Raw genomic sequence first — 20,110 nt, forward strand, 5'->3', positions numbered from 1 at the left:
GGCCGTTGGCTGCTTTCCCTTTACTTACAAACACGACGACAATACACTTATAATACTACGACAATGTTAATATACCTTCCCTTATACGGGCTGCCTAGGGGATTTCCACTGTCCAACCCACACCTCGGGGGCGTTATTCCTCAAACCCAGGAGGTAAACGCACTTACCGCCCGAAGTGGCCGCGTCCGGCAGTCAGACTTCCCCTTCTTCTGAAGCCGTCTTGCTTCCGTGTCCTTCAGAGTTCTCTTTAGAGAGGACACAGCCGCCCCGGCCGATTGTGACGATCCGAGGCCCGAGCAAACCAACCGCTCGAGGTGGCCACTCCTCGGAATCGCCCTCGGCCGTCGGTCAGTGCCCTCTACAGGGAGAGAAGTCCCTTCGTGGTCGCCATTTGTTAGCCAAATGGGCTCGTTTCCCCCTGGAGCTGCCCAATTACCCCAAGGAGGCACGGGAGTCTAGAAGACAGCTTCAAGTTCTTTATTGATCAGTCAGCTGAGCGGGTGTCCCCCTCGACTCATGCCAGAGGGAGGAGCACACCTTACAAGCGTAGAGCAAGCCTTTTTATACCCATTAACAAATGACTTAACGTGAATACTTTCTGCTGACCAAAGGAATTTTTAAATTCCTTTTTAGGGGTAAATAGAATACATCTGTTGGGGCTGTAAATAGGATACATTTGTTGAGCCTCTTTGATTGATTGTCGTGCTATATGTTCATATATGGGAAAGGGAGTTTATAGCCATGGGGAACAGCTGGGATAATAGGCGAGTATATGGCCTTTGTTCTAACACCAGACTGCACATAGAGCCTTGGGGTTCTTAGGGATCGGCTTGTTTTGAAATGGGATTAGCTTGATTTGGGGATTATTGCAAAAGTCAGGATGTTTGTTTACTGCCCGAAAGTTGGCAGGGAGTTCCCGCCCTCTCTCTCCACTGAGGTAAGCGTTGAGGGCTGTGGAACCTTCTCTCCCTTTGCTGCGGGAGTCCCCGCCGCCACCTGAGCGGGACGAGCTTGGCGCAGGCTCGGAGGCGCTGGGGTCCGCTCCAGGCGGTCGCTAGGCCCTGATTGGCCGGCGGCGCACCCTGACGTGCCCCGCACTCGGTAATCCTGCCCTTCCGTGTGGTCGCGCGCTGCGGGGCGGTCAAGTGTTGCTGCAAGCGTCCGGTGCAGGGCTGTGCGGCGATTCCGGAGCAGCGGCTCATTGCTGCCCCCCCGCCCCTCCCCGGTGAGTGCGCCGATCAGGCTGCCCGCAGCGCAGCGCAGAGCCCGTCCCTGCTCCGGGGGGAGGGGTGTCCCTGGAGGGCGCCCGACCTCTCTCCCTCCCCAGGGGAGCGCCCGGCCCAGGCTGCTCCCCGGGGCTTTCCCAGCGTGGGTCACGCAGGGGGCCTCGCTCGCCGGCCTTGGGGGAGCTTAAACCTTCTCGGGCGTGTGAACCCCCTTCCCGCTCCTCCCCTTCCCTCCTTCCGGCTGACTCGGGCCCTGCCCCCCGCGGGCAGCCACTGGCCTCCGAGTCCATGGTACAGCCTCGCTCCGAAGCGTTGTGCCCCGCCCCCATGGGGAGTGGATGCCTGCAGGGACGGGGTGTTTCAAGGGGGCGCACGTGTAGCCCTGCTCCTTAGGTGTGTTTAGGGGGAGCACCCTCCCTCCGCCCCCTGGCGTGATGCCCAGGCTGCAGCGTGCACAACTGTTCCCTGTGTTTTCCTCCTGCCTTGTGTGCACCTGGAGCTCCCTCCTACGCTGCAAATCATCGCCACTCGAAATTGTGAGAGTGAAATTGTTCAGGGTGACAATTGAAGATACTGTAATGGGGGGCACCATACATAGAGTGGTAAATGGGTGGCTTGCCACGGTAAGAGCCACAGGGTTTCATTGTTTTCAAAAGTGCAAAGGCCTGAATTTTATTTGTTTCCCCCAAAAGGGAGAGAGTGAGGGGAAGGGATTTGGGTTGTATTTATTTAACATTCAAAATTAAGTGCTTGTCTACACTAGCAAGTTGTACCATGTACTAGCTATGGCTAAAGCAGTAAAACCCTTCCTAGTGTGGACACAGTTACATTGGTATAAAGGTACATTGGCGTAGTTATTCCTGTACTGGAATTAACAGTTTAAGGGTACGTCTTCACTTACCGGAGGGTCCGGCGGCAGGCAATCGATGTTCTGGGATCGATTTATCGCGTCTGGTTAAGACGCGCTAAATCGATCCCAGAAGTGCTCGCCGTCGACGCCGGTACTCCAGCTCGGCGAGAGGAGTACGCGGCATCGACGAGGGAGCCTCCCTGCCGCATCTGGACCCGCGGTAAGTTCAGACTAAGGTGCTTCGAATTCAGCTACGTTATTAACGTAGCTGAATTTGCGTACCTTAGTCCGAAGTGGGGGCTTAGTGGGGACCAGGCCTTTGTCACCTTTGTTCTGGTATAACTGCCTCCACAGTAGAGCTTTTACCAGGCCTCAGGTCCTGTATATCCAGAAAGATTCTCTGAATACAGGAGAGCTAGTGAAATGGTGATGTCACAAGAGTCAAAAAATAAAATTGACAAGGGCAGGGTGCTTTTGTTTTTTGCCAGACTTTTATAACCTTTTGTTTTGTTTCTTTTTTGTAAGAACCAATAGAGTAGATGTGGGACTGAACAAATGTTGGTTAAGTAAAGTAACAAATAAACTACCTTTATCATTTATTATTGAAGATCTCAGTTGGTTTAGCTAAAGTACAGACTTGACAATTCTTATTAATTTATACATTTTATTAAACAAAAGCAAATATGATACTTCTAGAAGTTACAGAACAGAAAATAAAGATGGTTTAAATAATAGTGTTTATAGCAGAATGAATATAAGGAAATACAGAAATGTTATTGAGAATTGATTTATTAGTTTAATTTATCGATGTCTTATCACAATACTTCTTATCATTGGATGCAGTGGTAACTTATTGAATCACGTTAACATATTTACAAAAGGGAATGTTGTTATCAACATAAACTCTGACAGGTTCTTTTTAGCCTGTCATTCACACTAATAAAGTTTGGTTGCACTACGTCAACCAAACAATTCCAAAGTTGTAATCAGGAATGTAGACTGTTTACTTTTTAAAAATATTATTATTCAGAATTACCTCTTTCAGGTAACAATTTTCATAGACGTGCCTTTCTACTCTCTCACTTGGGCACATCACACATGGAACCCAAAGTTGCAGATATTGACAAAAAAACTATCTTTGCTATAGACAAGCACAGACTTACTTTCTGCAAAACATTTAACTTAAGTTAATTGAGCCGTTGCTTAATAAAAGAAAGTACATATATGAGCATCTCTGCTTACCAGGCAAAAGCGGCATGGAAGTGTATTCTCCAGCTCAAGTTGGGGGCGTTTGGCAGTAATTGGTTGTAGAAACTCAGTTCAGAGTTCTGTAAACATCTTTTTATGCTGTGTTATTTCTGGATCTCCTTGGCAGACTTCCTCCATGCAGAACATTGAGAGAAAGGATTAATAATACTTCAGGGGTCACATCCAAAATTATGATTCCAATCTTTCTCTGGGGTGTTTGGCTCAGAAGTGATGTGACCACAGCAACATCTTGGTGTTTAGCTCAAGACACGATGTCCTGGTGCATTGTTTTGGCATTTGGAAATAGTCTTTATCCATGAGGATTTCTGTTGCTTGTCCATAGTGCCTCCTCCAGAGTCCTGGATGAAGAAGCATAACTTCTGTCATAGACCCATTCAAGTGTCCAATAATATCCAGGTGTAGTCATTCTGAAAAATCACGGTGTCTTAGGTCACATTTGCTAAAAATTCTGTGAGCCAGATATGAGCCCTTCTTTAGATATTTATCTCAACATTCTCAACCTTATATTCCGATAAATCACTTAATGTCCACTAATAAACCACCACCTGATCATTAGACATGTTAAATCCAGAAATTTAATCAAACAATAATGTAACTTTAGCAGAGACTCATACAGCAGTTTTGTATCCTATTTCAAATGACATCATGTTGTGCTAATTAGTATTTTATCTGCTCCTTAACTGGGTATATTGTTATACACTTCCTCCCAATGATACAAAATTTGTTAACCCATATTAATGGTTAATATAATAAATACCTACAATTTTTGGTGACTCCAGTTGGTCTCACAGATCTGGATAATAATAACCATTAACTTCAGCAATGAATTAGTATTGTGGTTATAGAGTAGAAGCCGTGTTAGTCTGTATCCGCAAAAAGAACAGGAGTATTTGTGGCACCTTAGAGACTAACAAATTTATTAGAGCATAAGCTTTTGTGGACTACAGCCCGTGGACTACAGTCCACTGTTCTTATTGTGGTTATGATAGCGTGTGTTAAAGATTCAGCTCCCTTGCTCTTTAAATTAATGGGTTAGAAGTTACAATCATCTGTAGGGTTTTCCCGAGGTCCTTCCTTAAAATTGTGGGAAACTAAACTTGATATTCCTGTTTGCTTTTTATCTTTAAAGAACAATATAAAACTTTTGTTCTTTTTAGGTCATAAGGAAGCAAGTAAGGTACAAGCCCCATTTTATTTTTTTAATACTTTGCAGGTCACATTCAAATAGTTCTGTGGCATGGAAACTCTTGTGTACTCCTGTGTCCATCTTAGATCATTGTCTAATGTCAGAGTCCCATTGAATTGAGCGGTTGATTAGTATAGATGTTAAACATCCAATAGCACTTTTTATAAGCGGACTGGTGTGCCCTGTTGTCTTCAGACAAAATTTCCCCTCCCCAAGATGTACCAGTTGGCTAGCTTTCACCACTCCATGTGACTACAATTCAATGCACTTCTATAGAGCAATTATCAAACTTTTTCATAATGTAGCTTGCATTTTAATACAGAGATTGTGGAGGACCATCTCTCTTCCTACTTAAGATTATACCACATTTCTGTGACAAGTGATTTAATTGCTTACATGGAAAGGTTAAGTTTTTAAGGCATTTTTGCTTGTATCCATTCAGTTTGGAAGCAGGTATGAAGGAAGACAGCTAGTGCAATGTGAACTACTGGTAGTCCATTATCCACAGTTGAGAACCTCTGGTATACAGTTTGTAGATCCTTTAGGTTCATTCAGGATTTTTTTATTAATAGAGCACATATTTCTACAAGTTAGAATTCATGGAATTTACATTACTAACTGCAGAAAAAAATCTATTCAAATTGATAGAAATTGATTGTAACCATTATGGTGGCAGTGATCTTAGAGTTAAAGCAAAGCTTTCATTTTGACAAGAGTGTTTAAACTTTTATTTTTTGGAAATGAAATAAATGTGACAAAAGAGAACATAAAAATTAAAATTCAGATAGTTTAAATTTTCACACTGGATTGATGCAGTTTGAGGTGGTACATACAGAATAATATGAAAAAAAACAAAAAAACCATTTTTTTAAATTTTTGGCTGGGAGTCTCTCCTTTTTTTAAAATACTTTTTGGGGGGGGGGAAATTATAAGATCCTGGGATTTGATTACTCTGCATCTGATAAGTACTTTTCTAGCTTTCAATTTCACAAGTTACCGATTTTTATTACATCAGTGAAGACAACTTGCTCTCTAATGCAAAACCTTAATGGTAGCCTCAAACACTTCATTGGTTCAGGGCCTAAGGTATTATTTTAAAAGGAACCAGCTTTTAGTTAAAACTAGCGTTTGGTTTGAAATTTTTTACATACTAATTACTCCTGAGGGCATTCTGCGCCAAAAAAATTAAAAATTCTATGCACAATATTTTAAATTCTGCAAAAATTCTGCAAATTTTATTTGTCAAATAAATGTGGAGGTTTCAGCATGGCACTGGGGAGCACAGAGGTGGGAGATCACTGTGCAGCTCCTCCTACCCCCCGGGACATGGACTCAGCAGTAAGGCTGCACCCAACCCTGAAACAGCGCAAGGACTGGGCCTGTTCCAGAAACATCCCAGAGCCATGCCCCTCGGTGCCAGGTACACCAGGCGCAGACAGGCAGGCTCAGCAAGGCAGGATCCAAGTGTGGAGGGGCTTAGTGTGGGGAGAATCCAGGTGTGGGTTGAGAGAGTTCTGTGTGTGGGTGGCTCAGTGGGGAATCTGAGTGTGTGTGGGGGATGTGGCTGCACAGGGGCTTGTTGGGGGGAGTCTTAGTGCAACGGTAATGGGACTCTGCAGGGGGTCCAGGTGAAGGTGGTTGGGACTCAACAGGGGGGTCTGAGTGTGGGGGGAATAGAGCTCAGCAGTGGGGTCTGGGTGTGGGGAGCTCAGTGGGGGAAGCCAGATGCTGGGGGAGTAGGGCTCAGTGGGGTTTGGCTCCAGGTTCAGCTGGTTGGGGCTCAGTAGGGTGGGGATCTGGGTGTGGGTGGCTTGTTGGGGTGGTCCAGGTGCAGGGTGAGTGGGTTTCGTCGGGAGGGTTCTGGGTGTGGGGTGGGTGTGGCTCGGCGGAGGATCTGGGTATGAAAGTCTGGATGCACAGGGGTTGGACGGATGGGGGAGCAGCTCCCTGTACAGCGATCCCTCCCCCTGCAGCTGAGGAGTGATGGATGCAGGAAGCACTGGATATGTATGTGGGGGGGGGGAGAATTTGCAGAGCTTTCTACAGCTGCGGGGAGAAATCTGGGTGTGATCTGACCCGGCCCTGGATGCTGTGCAGGGGAAGAGGAAGTCCCGTCCTCCCCAGCCGAGCCGGGAATAGCAGCTGAGCCCAGCACAGGGTAGGAGACACCAGCCGTGTCTTCCCCAGTCCCATCCCCGCCCCGCAGTCATTTACCTCTCTGCCGGCTGCCCTGGGCACCCAAAACATACTGCTGGGGAGGGTTGCATCACTGCTTTTGTGGGGGACATAAATTCTGCATATGTGCAGTGGTGCAGAATTCCCCCAAGAGTAATTTAATGTTAAAGGTAGCACCTAAGATTAGAAGAGAATTTATTTATTTATTTTATTTTATTTTGGTATTTTTGCTTTTGACAGTACTTTATGTATACTTAGTTTCAATGATTTCCCTCCCCATCCCCATAGATCAGTGCTTTTCAAAGCCGGTCCGCCGCTTGTTCAGGGAAAGCCCCAGCAGTCCGGGCCGGTTTGTTTACCTGCCGCGTCCGCAGGTTCAGCCGATCGCAGCTCCCACTGGCCGTGGTTCGCCGCTCCAGGCCAATGGGGGCTGCGGGAAGGTCCTCAGCCCGCGCCGCTTCCCGCAGCCCCCATTGGTCTGGAGCAGCAAACTGTGGCCAGTAGGAGCCGCGATCGGCCGAACCTGCGGACGCGGCAAGAAAACAAACCGGTCTGGACCGCCAGGGGCTTTCCCTGAACAAGCGGTGGCCTGACTTTGAGCAGCACTGCCATAGATAGTTGGTTAGTTAACAGATGTGTCAACATGCGTGCATAGGATTTCCACAGAATGAGGAAATTAAAAATGTGGTTTTCAAATGACTAAAATTGACAGGGGCTCAGCAGCAGGTGTAGCACTTGAAGTTGATTAGACTACAATTTGGAGTGTTAGATAACAAAACGTCTCATGTAAGCCTATTCCAGAAGAGCCTGTGAAATGTTTTAATAATTTCCATGCAATCACCATAACAAATGTTTATGTAAGAACAGGTGTGCATTGGTTTCCACTCTTAAAAATACTTTTCATTCCTGTAGTGCCTTTCATCTCCCCGATCTCTGTACTTTACAAACTCTTCTGAAGTGCCTAGATATTATTATTCCATATCCTAACAGATGGAGAAACTGACTCTAAGGATAGTTATGAAATTAAAAGAACTAAAGTTATCTTAAATTTGGTTAAGAAAATAATGTCTGCTTATTGTTTGTGGCTTGTAAGGAAAAAGCCCCAATCAGCAAGTAAAAGAAAGGCGAGAGAATAATAAGTAGTATTACTTGCAGTGTGGGAAGGATGTTGGTTCAAAAAGTAACTAGTAAAATAAAGATCTAGAGTAACAAGACAAATAAAAACTGTCTTAAAAGAAACAAGCACAAACTTTCCTACTGTTCTGTTGGTCAGCAAAAAGGAGGGGAAGAGATAGGGAGGAAAGGCCTTGGGAAGAAAGGAGGTTGTAAATCTTATCTGGATTAAGATTAGAAATAAAGGTTATTTGTCTCACATTGGTTTTTAGTTGAAGCCAGTAATTGGCAATGACATCGTTTGTTAAAGGGTATAAAAAGTAAATTCTTAAAGGGTTCATTGCTAATACCTACCTGACTGTTTGGGAGCCAACCAAAATGGATCTAAGCAGCCCTGGGTTTAGGCTGTTCGTAAGTATCTTGATCAAATGCTTATAAATGTTTTATTACTGTTTGGATGTAGTAAATTGCTTATTATTTAGGCTTTGGGGGCATGTTTAGAACAATTGGATTTAACAAAGGAATTTATGGTTACATTAGAGTTTGGTGGTTTCCCATATTAATATCAGTTTCAAGTAGGGCTGTTGATTAATCACAGGTAACTCACACGATTAACTCAAAAAAATTAATCACGATTAATCGCAGTTTGAATTGCACTGTTAAACAAGAGACTACCCATTGAAATTTATTAAATATTTTGGATGTTTTTCTACATTTTCGTATATATCTTGTATTCTGTGTTGTAATTTGATTACAAATATTTGCACTGTAAAAATGGTAAACAGAAGAAATAGTATTTTTCAATTCATCTCATACAAGTACTGTAGTGCAACCTGTTTGTCCTGAAAGTGCAACTTACAAATGTAGATTTTGTTTGTTACTTAACTGCACTCAAAAACACAACAACGTAAAACTTCAGTCCTACTTCTTGTTCAGCCAATCGCTAAGACAAACAAGTTTGTTTACATTTACAGGAGATAATGCTGCCTGCTTCTTATATAGAATGTCACCAGAAAGTGAGAACAGGCATTTGCATGGCACTTTTGTAGCTAGCATTGCAAGGTCTTTACGTGCCAGATATGCTAAACATTTGTATGTCCTTTCATGCTTCGGCACCATTCCAACGGCCGTGCTTCCATGCTGATGACGCTCGTTTAAAAAAAAATGCGTTAATTAAATTTGTGTCTGAACTCCTTGGGGGAAAATTGTATGTCACCTGCTCTGTTTTACCCACATTCTGCCATATATTTCATGTTATAGCAGTCTCGGATGATGACCCAGCACATGTTGTTCATTTTAAGAACACTTTCACTGCAGATTTCACAAAACGCAAAGAAGGTACCAATGTGAGATTTCTAAAGATAGCTGCAGCACTCTACCCAAGATTTAAGAATCTGAAGTGCCTTCCAAACTATAGAACCTGACCCACCAAAAAAGAAAATCAACCTTCTGCTGGTAGCATCTGACTCAGATAATGAAAATGAACATGCATCGGTCCACACTGCTTTGGATGATTTTCGAGCAGAACCCGTCATCAACATGGATGCATGTCCCCTGGAATGGTGGTTGAAGCATGCTCATCTGGCACGTAACTATCTTGCGACGCCAGCTAACAGTGCCATGATTGACTGAACAAGGAGTAGGACTAAGTGGACTTGCAAGCTCTACAATTTTACATTTTTCATATTTTTGAATGCAGTATTTTTGTACATAATTCTATATTTGTAAGTTCAACTTTCATGATAAAGAGATTGCATTACAGTACTTAGGTGAATTGAAAAATACTGTTTCTTTCATTTTTTTACATTTGTAATCAAAAATAAATAAAAAGTGAGCACTGTACACTTCGTATTCTGTGTTGTAATTGAAATCCATATATTTGAAAAAGTAGAAAACATCCAAAATATTTAAATTAATGGTATTCTATTATTGTTTAACAGTGCGATTAATCGCAATTAATTTTTTAAATTGCTTGACAGCCCTAATTTCAAATATTAATAATTCCAACATGGACACATTAGATTAAGTCACTAATATAGACTTCCAAGTCAAAGTAGCAAGTAATTGGCAGACTAGGAAATAGAAGCCACATTATCTGACTCCTATTCGCCTTCAAGGAGGAACATTCTCTTTAGATCTGTGTGTGTGTGCGTGATCTGCTGAATTGTTATGAGAAAGCCATGAGAAAATACAGTGAGTCATAGTACACCTTGCAGCACTCTACCCAAGATTTAAGTTTTCTATTCTTGTATCACAATCAAATGGCTGGAAGTTGAAGCTAGACGAATTCAGACTGGAAATCAGTCGTAAATTATTGACAGTGAGGGCGATACGAGGGAAACTCTATTTTAAAATCCCTAGATCCCTAGTTTCCATTTTAAATAAGCAAGAGTCATTCCATTAGTAGATGGAAGCTGCAGGTCACAGAGCACTAGATATAGAATTGGCAGGAAAACCAAATTGGTGAGGGAAAAGGTGTGAAACAACCAGTGATCGAGTAGGTCATGCCACTGAGAGGTAAATAACAATGGCAGGCTAAAAAATAGAACTGACAGCACAATAAGGTAAACAAGTAGGATGGTATCATGTGTCTAAAAATAGAATTGAGAAATGGTATAAAGGTCAGTGTGTCAGTTGATAGCTGACAGTTAAGAAGAGAATACTCTTGGAAAAACAGCAGCAGAGGGAGTCTTGACCTGTCACAGGAGTTGAGCAGAGAGAGAGAAGAACTGCTGCCATCAACGTCCTGTGGAGACTGATCACCTGCACAGAACGTTGCCAACTCAGCTTCACCACTAATTGGAGATGTGCAGTAGCACAGAGAGCGAGCGAGCACAGGAGAGACATTGCAGCATAGTCAGTAAATGGAGAAAGTCTGTCAGACGAAGTTAGTCATTGTTATAGTATAGTGTTAGTGTGTATGTGTGTGTGAGGGCATTAATAAAGTTGTATGAATGTGTGTTAATTGTGGGAAGAATTTACATATATAAGCCTTAAAGAACATATAAGAACTGCTCTCAGTGACCAATGAAAGATTGGCTATCTGAAGTGAGATGCAGCTACCTAGGATAATCTCAACTGTATGTTGTTGCTATTTGGGGTGCTCTATAATTTATTTTAAGGGATTTGTTTTTTGGTTATTATTGTGTCAGGGATTGATGTTTACACCAATAAAAAGGTGACTGTTTGTGTCAGTCGTTTATCGGAAAGCTATATCCATGTCTTCCAAGTATTTCCTGGAGACCCATACCTAATGAGAACAGATTTAGTTATATTCTATGGGGACCCTACATCCATTTTCAGAGTAACAAGGGTAATTAACCATTGGAACAGTTAATTACCAAGAGTGGTGGTTGATTCTCCATCGCTGACCATTTTTAAAACAATATTGGATGCTTTTTAAAAATATCTGCTCTAGGAATTTTTTTTGGAAAGTTCTCTGGCCAGTGTTAGACAGAAGATTAGAGTAGGTGATCCTTGGAATCTATGGATCTTTATTCTTCCTTGAAACTTAACTTGCTGTCTAACATGTTGAAAAATGACTGTTTAATCTAGATCTAGATTTGCTTATAGGTGGCATAACCTATTTATACTACGTCATGAATTAAAATGGCATGAGCTAGAATAATATTTCCTTCCTCTCCCCCACATTCCTCTTATGTGGTTACCTTTGTCACAGCAAAATGCGGAGGAATGTCTTCTGGATAATGAGAGACAATTTCTTAGGCTGGGATTTTCAGAGTAGCCTGTGGGCTTTAGGTGTCCAAACCCCATTGAAATAAGTGGGAGTTGAGCACCTCATTCCCTTAGGGTTTGTAACCAGTTAATAATTTGTTGTCAACTAACAGTCTATGGCCACCCACCTGGCTAATATGCATTAACTTTAGAAAATTTCCTGTCTACTTTGCAAATGTCCTAGGCTGTCACATGGTTGTTAGCTAGTAACTTGGTCATCATACCTACTTTGAGGCGTAAATGATGCTCCTACTTCTGCCTACATAACCAGATAGGCAAGTTGACTTTCCTACTAGTCCTCTTTGGTAGGACATCCAGAATGTATTGCCCCACTTATTGCTGCTCTGTGCATATCTGCTAAACATGCTACCTCTCCTTTCTGTAAAGCATTACAGGATAGTGCCCTGATTTTCTTAGGGTTGGTGTGACATTCTATACCTTGGGGAAGTGTGCTGTAATCCCCATATTCCTCATTTTCATATAATCGTGATCTTGTGTATAAAGTATGCCTTGTAAGGTATCGGAGAAAGGTTATGATCTGCTGAAAGTCATTTCTCTACCCATATAGATATATCATTAATGCATATGAAGTTATGAGAATTGAGTAATACGGTTGTCACTGAAACATGCTGTAAGTTGGGGGAATCAGCCAGATATTGGCTCCCCAGAGGCAACAGCAAGGAAAGTAACCAATGCCTGGATGGGGTGTCAAACAACCCATCAACAGCCATTGTCCAGCAAGGGAGCTACAATGCAATGACTCACCTGGGGAATTGCTCAACCTTGCTTGGAGAGACTCAGTAATGCTCACCTGACTCTAAAGGGGTGGGGTGGGGGGGAGCCAAGAGGGAGGAAAGTATATGATAAAAGAAAGAGACATTTGCCATGCTCTTCCTCTCTCTTCCACCTACACCTACAGACACCACACCAAGAGACTGATCAAAGCGGTGAGCCTGGCTGAAGAGCAATCAGCCAGCCTGTGTTGAGAAGCATCTAAGTTTGTAAGGGCATTGAAAGTGTTAAGATCAGCTTAGAATGCATTTTGCTTTTATTTCATTTGACCAAATCTGACATGTTATGTTTTGACTTCTAATCACTTAAAATCTATCTTTGTAGTTAATAAATTTGTTTTTGTTCTACCTGAAGCTGTGTGTTTGGTCAGTGACTCCCCTTGAGATAACAAGCCTGGGACATATCAATTTCTTTTTTAAATTGACAAACTTATATAAGTTTGTAGCCTCCAGAGGGCATAACTGGATACTACAAAGATGCAGGTTCCTAGGGTTGTGTCAGGGACAGAAGATACTGGCTAGTATCATTCGGTTGCAAGTAGTTAGGAGCAGTTTACATTCCAGAGGCTGTGCATCAACAGCCCAGGAGTAGGGTTCTCACAGCAGAGCAGGGTAAGGCTGGCTCCCAGAGTCAAGGATTGGAGTGACATGGCAGATCACAGGTCCAGATAACACCAGAGAGAACATCACAGTTGGATGCAAGGAATAGACAGCTTCTGAGACTTCCGTGTCTTTTGGTATAAGACTGCATTAAAAATCTATGTTGCTTGGACTAAAAAAGACTTCCATTGATGATTGTTCCTCAAGTGCATTCTCCACAACTTGGGTTGAGAAAAGGATGCCCAACTTCTGTGAAATTATAAAGGCAGCCCTTTGGACGTTCTCTTATATCATTTCACATTGTTACAGATTTGACAGGGATTTCAGTTTTGGCCAGCCAGTCCTCTGTATTGTGCTTCATTAATACTACTAGCCTTTTGGGGGTGGGGGGTACCAGTTCTGTGTATCTGAGTACTGTTGGTGTTTTCGGTGTCCGGGCTGGTTCAGAGAATGGCATAGTAAAATCTTCTTAATGCACTTTGACTGGAAAACCCTAGAAAACAAACATGCTTGTTTACTTCCTTGTTCACAAAATTCAGTAATTTGGCAGTCATGGCACAATTTAATTTTGATATTTTGTAATATACAAGTAAATTTAAGCACATTATTTTAAAGATAGTAAACTGTTAATAGTTTGAGACCTCAGAGACTTCTACTGAATATTAGAGAAATGAAGGGAAAAGGTAATTTGTGTGCAAATTATAAATGTTAACAATATACAGATAAAATTCTACTGTAGGTTTTTTACCTACTATTTTGTTGTCAGTCTTTCGATAACATCCCATTCTGTATTTTGTGAATTGGGATGATTTGTATTTTACTTTTTAAAGAGCTGCCATGATTAGCAACAATGCCAGACCCAAGCCCAGATACAAGAGGAGGATTCTGCAGCTGGGTTAGCTACCCACTCATGTAAAACCTTACTGCACCAGAAACAGTTCAGTGAAACCAAAAGTTGAGGGGAGTAGGTGCAGGTAGAGCTCAAAACCCAAGTAGTCACATCTCAATGAAAGCCGAGATCTTGAGACATCAAATCCTGAAGACCAAGTCCCTAACAAGAATAGGGACGTGGAATATATGGAAAGCTGGCACATGTTACGTGAGAATTGAAAAAATATCATCTGATACTTTGCATCCGTGAGATGAAAAGGTCAGAGAGTAGCAAGATGGTGTCTGATGGCACTATAATCATATTGATGAGGAGGAATAGGTATAGGAATTATTCTGCATAACATTACAGTGAAGACCGTGTTGACTTGGGAGCCAGTGAATGACCGAATAGTACCAGCCAGCTGCAAATAAGGCCTTTCAAATATACAATAATCCTTGTCTATGCACCAACAAACACAGTAGATGACACTGAAAAGGATACTTGCTGCACCTGCTCATAGAATGTATTGGATGACATGTCTAACCATGACATCAAATTGATGATTGGTGACTTCAGTGCACAAATTGGCAACAACTCTGTTGACTGGGAAAGAGTGATAAGCTCAGCAGCGGAAGGCATCTGAACTGATAATGGCTCATAAATCTCTGTGGTACAAACACTCTAAAGATAAGAGGCAGTTTCTTCTAGCAAGAGGTTTTACAGTCTCACAAGGACATCACCAGTGAATGCAACTGGGTGTATATCTAAGAGGTGGAATTTTTTTGTGGGGCGTCTCAGTCATCAGAGAAGCAATGTTGGCTCAGATCATTATTATTTAGTGTTATAGCTGTAGATAAGTTCAGAATCAAAGAAATGCAGATCAGATTGCGCTTAGCAACTGTTCCAGTGTTTTACAGGACCAGGTTGATAAAAGTGTGGAAGACAGAGGACCAAACTGGAAGAAAAATGTATGGAGACAGCAGAGGAAGTAGTGGTCCTCTGAAGAGTGCAGAAGAAAGATGCTTGGATTACATCCTGGAACATAGGCAGTGATCGATGAATGGGCAGCACTGAAGGTAAAAAAGGAACAGTGCAAAACGCGGGTAGAAGTGTTAGAGGCATATGCAATATATGGACAAAAAGACAAAGAAGAGATGCAGGCAAGATAAACATGGTTCTTCTTTGAGTGGTTGTTCATGTCCATTCCAACCAGGTGTGTGCGCACCGCATGCATGCCAGCCGGAAGATTTTCCCTTAGCAGTGTCCATAGTGTCGGTGTGGGTGCCCCCTGGAGTGGCACCATCATGGCGCCCAATATAGGGCCCTACTGACCCTCCACCCCCTCAGTTCCTTCTTACTACCGGTGACGGCAAACTGGAACTTCGCTCACTCCTATAGCAACACTTTAGCTGTGTCTGATAGCATACCATGTATATAGTTTCTCAGTTAGTTAATAGTTGTTCTTTATAGTTGTAGTTAGTTGGTTGGGGGGAGGGGTCTCCCCCCCCATCAACAACATTTCTTCTCCTGGGGTATGCCTGGGTCTCCAGGATTTAAGCTCTGCGAGGACTGTGGCAAGTTTATGCCCAATAGTGATCCTCACTTTTCCTGTTTGCGGTGCCTTGGTGAGAGTCACCAGAAGGAAAAGTGCCGTATCTGCAAGGATTTCCGTCCGAGAACCCTCAAAGACGGGGAACAGAGGCTAAAACTTCTGTTGGTGGAGGCGGCGTTGAGGCCCCAGCCGAACCGGCACCGAGCACATCCTCATCGGTGCGCAGTGCTCCAGTGCCAGTGGCAGCTGAAACGGCACCAACTAAGGACTCTTAAGGCCCCCCAGCACTGCAACGGCTCGGGCCATAAAAAGTCGGCCTCAGCATGGCACCTCTCTCAATCCCCGGTGCTGGTAAAGAAGAAGAGGCTGGAGAGGGGTCGTTCACCTCATTCGAAACCTAAGGGGTCTGTGGCATCCACGAGTGTATAGAGACAGACTGCCTCCTTCCTGCAGCCTCCCGTGGTCTCGTTGACTCCTGCTCCAGCCAGGGTCCGGTTGAGCCCTAACCCTCCTCGGTCACCAGGGGGACATACAGCTCCCGTCAACGCCGGATGCGTTCGAGGCGGCCACAGACCTGATGCGCCTCCCGGTGCCGTCCTCCCCCCAGAGGAAGGAGAAGTCGCCGGTGACCACCCGTCCCCCGTTCCACTCCAGGGACAAACCAGCCATGATGGCCCACTGCTCTCCATCCCCGGCACCGCCCACACAGATAGAAGGGCTGCACTGTTCCCCGGCTTCGCCGGTGAGCAGTGGTCCTCCTACTCTGAGACGTCGGAGGTGGACTCTTATCACTCCAGCAGATCGTGGAGCAGGAGGTCCAAGTCATGACGGAGTCACCAGCCATACCCGGCACCAGGGCCGCAGCAGTGGCAGCCGTTTGCTCAATGGCCCTTTTGGACACCCTGGACTTACCACTAGAGCCAGGGTCTACTCCACGGTCCGCGGTCCAGGGCTGCATTGGTGTCTTCGGCATCCTTCATGCCACAGACAGCACCAGCACTGTCGTCCGAGGGAGCGGCTCTGTTGGCGCGACCAGCTCCGGCACCATCTCTTCAGGCAACGATGCTGCTGAGGGCTTCAGCTTCGACCCTGCCAGTGCCGTTGGGCTCAGCACCGCCAGACTTATCAGCCCCGGTACCGGCTGCAGTGCCAAATCCCCCATCAGTACCGGCACCGTAGCTCAAGTACCATGTGCCGAGGGGCCCCAAGGGAGCTGAGGGTAGCGAGCAGGGTCTGTTGCCGGTCCTTTCATCCTTGTCCTCGCCTGAGGAAGCGGTCGCGGGTACATCGATGGCCCCAGCTCTTGAGGACAATCATGTTCTCCAGCAGCTATTGAGGTGGGCTGCTCAAAGCCTAGGGATACAGGCCAAGGAGGTGGAGGAGGACTTGGACCCTATTGTGGACATCCTTGCTCCCTCTGTCCCATCGAGGGTTGCTCTGCTACTGATTAAGACCGTAATGGACATGTCCAAAAATCTGTAGCGGACCCCCACTTCTCTGACCCCTGTGGCCAAGAAGACTGAACGGCACTATTTCCTACGTCTAAGGGGTACAAACACCTTTATACCCACTCCATCCCCCAGACTCTTTGGTGGTCGATGTGGCCAATCAGAGAGAGCGGCAGGGGTTCCAAGGCTCCACCCCTAAAAACAGGGACGCCAAAAAGCTGGAACTATTTGGCAGGAAGGTCTATTCGACCGGGGGCCTGCAACTCTGCATAGTCAATCAGCAGGCCATTGTAAGCCGCTACGGACATAACACCTGCTCGGCGATAGCTAAGTTTGCAGAGCTCCTGCCTCAAGACTCTTATGGGGCTCTTTGCAAGTGGCTTTAGATGTGGCAGATGCAGCCTCGCGCACTCTGGCCACAGGAGTGATGATGAGGCAAGGCTCCTGGCTGGAGGTCTCTGGTCTGCCCCACGAGGTCCAGCAGACCATACAGGACCTCCCTTTCAAGAGGTCCTCCCTCTTCTCTGGAAAAAGACTGATAAGAGACTTCACAGTTTGAAGGATTCTAGGGCTATTCTCCGCTCTCTGGGGCTCCACACACCGGCTACCCAGCACAGGCATTTTAGGCCTCAGCCTGCCCCTTGGCCTTACCAGCCGCAGAACCACCAGGACGCTCCGCGTAGGTGGAGCAGAAGTGGTAGGAGGAGATAATATCCCTCCTCAGGGCAAAACTCTGGCCAACCCAAGCCTCCGCCCAGGCCTAGGCCATCCTTTTGAAAGTGTGGTCGAGGATGGCTCACCAGTACGGACTTTGTATCCTTCCCATCTTACCTTCTCATCATGTCTACCCCCTTTCTACTGTGCCTGGTCCTAAATTACTTCAGACCGCTGGGTGCTCCGCACGGTAGAGAGGGGATATTCCATCCAATTCTGTGCTCCCTCCCCCGCCCCTCCAGCCCCCTTCCCCATCCCTCTTCAGGGACCCCTCTCACGAGCAACTTCTAATTCAAGAAGTGCAGTCCCTCCTCTCGGTGGGGGCAGTGGAGGAGGCTCCTCAGGAACTAAGGGGGAAGGAAGAGGTTCTACTCCCAGTATTTCCTAATACTGAAGGCCAAGGGGGACCTCGGACCCATCCTGGACCTGTGGCTGCTCAACAAGTTTATAAAGAGACTCAAGTTCCGCATGGTCTCGCTAACCTCCATTATCCCCTCATTGGATCCGGGAGACTGGTACACTGCCCTCAACTTGAAGGACGCAGATTTCCACATTGCAATAGTCCCACATCACAGACGCTACCTCAAATTTGTGAGCAGCGGCCACTGACAGTTTGCCATCCTCCCTTTCGGACTGTCAGCAGCTCCTCGAGTGTTCACCAAATGCATGTCAGTCTGCGCAAGTGCTAGATACAGGTTTTCCCTTGCTTTGACGACTGGCTGATCAAGGGCCACTCCAGAGCCTAAGTGGAGGATCAGGTCGACTTCATAAGAAGGACTTTCCTCAAACTAGGTCGTCTCCTCAACGAGGCCAAATCCACTCTGTCCCCAGTGCAGAGGATAGGGTTCATAGAAGCAGTCCAAGACTCAACTCAAGCCAGGGGCGTACCTCCCGGAAACCAGGTTTCACTCACTGGGGGACATTATATGGGGCCTCAGTTCTCCACGGCCATAGCAAGGAACTGCCTGAAACTGCTGGGGCACATGGCTGCGTGCACCTACGTAGTGCAGCATGCCAGACTCAGACTTCGACCACTCCAGTCTTGGCTGGTGTCGGTGTATCGGCCAGCCTGGGATACTCTGAACAGCATTATAACTCTGCCCCACCCGGTGTTGAACTCCCTTCTGTGGTGGCTCGGCCCGCAAGTGAATTGTGTGGGAGTGCCTTTTGCCAGCCATCAGCCATCTCTCTCATTGGTGACAGATGCCTTGGATCCAGGCTGGGGAGCTCATCTAGGGGAGCTCAGGACTCAAGGCCTCTGGTCTCAAGCGGACCTTGCTCTGCATATTAATGTCAGAGAGCTGAGAGCGGTGTGCCTGGCATGCCAGGTTTTCAAAACCCACATAGCAGGCAGATGTGTTTCAGTCCTCACGGACAACACCTCGGCGATGTTCTATATCACCAAGTGGGGGGCGGGGGTGCACGCTTCTCTCCCCTGTGCCGGGAAGCCCTCGTGCTGTGAGACTTCTGTGTAGAGCACTCGATACACCTGCAGGCGTTGTACCTCCCAGGAGTGCAGAACGAGCTGGCAGACAGTCTCAGCCGGACCTTTCACGGCCACAAGTGGTCCCTCTGGCCGGACATAGCGAGCTCAATCTTCCATCTCTGGGGCTCTTCCCAGATAGACCTGTTCGCCACTCGCAGCAACATAAAATGTCAATTGTTCTGCTCCTTCATGAATCACAGCCCAGGGTCCATCGCAGATGTCTTCCTTCTCTTTGGGGGGGAGGAGTCTGCTCTACACATTTCTACCAATACCGCTGGTCCACAAGGTGCTTCTCAAGATCTGCAGGGACCGGGACCGAGTCATACTGATAGCGCTGGCGTGGCCGCACCAGCACTGGTTCATGTCTCTCCTGGAAATGTCCGTGGCAGCACCGCTCACCCTACCTTTGGTCCCAGACCTGATCATGCCAGGACCATGGCCAACTGCAGCACCCGAACCTAGAGTCGCTCCACCTCATGGCCTGGATGCTCCATGGCTAAACACCGTGGAGCTGTCCTGCTCTGATCAAGTTAGGCAAGTCCTCCTTGGAAGTAGGAAGCCCTCCTCCAGGGAAACGTACCTTGCCAAGTGGAAAAGGTTCTCCATCTGGGTGGAGCAATGCAGTCAGTCGCTGTTGCTCACCCCCATACCATTCATACTGGACTACCTCCTGCACCTAAAACAAGGCCTGTCCCTGTCATCAATAAGGGTCCACTTAGCTGCCCTCTCCACCCTCCATCTGGGCACCAGTGGATTTTCGGTCTTTGCAAACCCTTTGGTCACTCGTTTCCTCAAAGGCCTGGGCAGGCTCTTCCCACAAGCAGGTCAGCCTGTCCCGGCCTGGGACCTTAATCTGGTTCCCTCCATTTGAACCAATGGCGACGTGCTCCCGCTCCATCTCTCGTACAAGGTCTCATTCCTCGTGGCAATAACTTCAGCAAGCAGGGTGTTGGAGCTCAGGGCCCTCGTGTCCGAGCCCCCTTACACAGTTTTTCATAAGGACAAGGTCCAACTCAGAGCTCAACCAGCCTTTTTTCCTAAGGTTATCTCACAACTCCACATGAGCCAGGACATCTTCCTCTCAGTGTTTTACC

General features: G+C 45.9%; 1 protein-coding gene across 2 annotated transcripts in view; it reads left to right on the plus strand.

Moving 5' to 3' along the window:
• The first annotated feature begins 438 nt into the window (after nt 1–438).
• Nucleotides 439–20,110, plus strand: part of ATF7IP2 (activating transcription factor 7 interacting protein 2) — a 67,261-nt gene continuing 47,589 nt past the window's right edge. The window contains exon 1 of one of the 2 annotated variants that reach the window (XM_054041848.1): nt 439–1,225. The gene's annotated coding sequence lies outside the window, so the exon portion shown is untranslated. The remainder of the gene's footprint in view (nt 1,226–20,110) is intronic. The other variant, XM_054041851.1, reaches the window with a different exon arrangement.

Source organism: Malaclemys terrapin, chromosome 10 (genome assembly GCF_027887155.1).
Source record: "Malaclemys terrapin pileata isolate rMalTer1 chromosome 10, rMalTer1.hap1, whole genome shotgun sequence".
NCBI lineage: Eukaryota > Metazoa > Chordata > Testudines > Emydidae > Malaclemys > Malaclemys terrapin.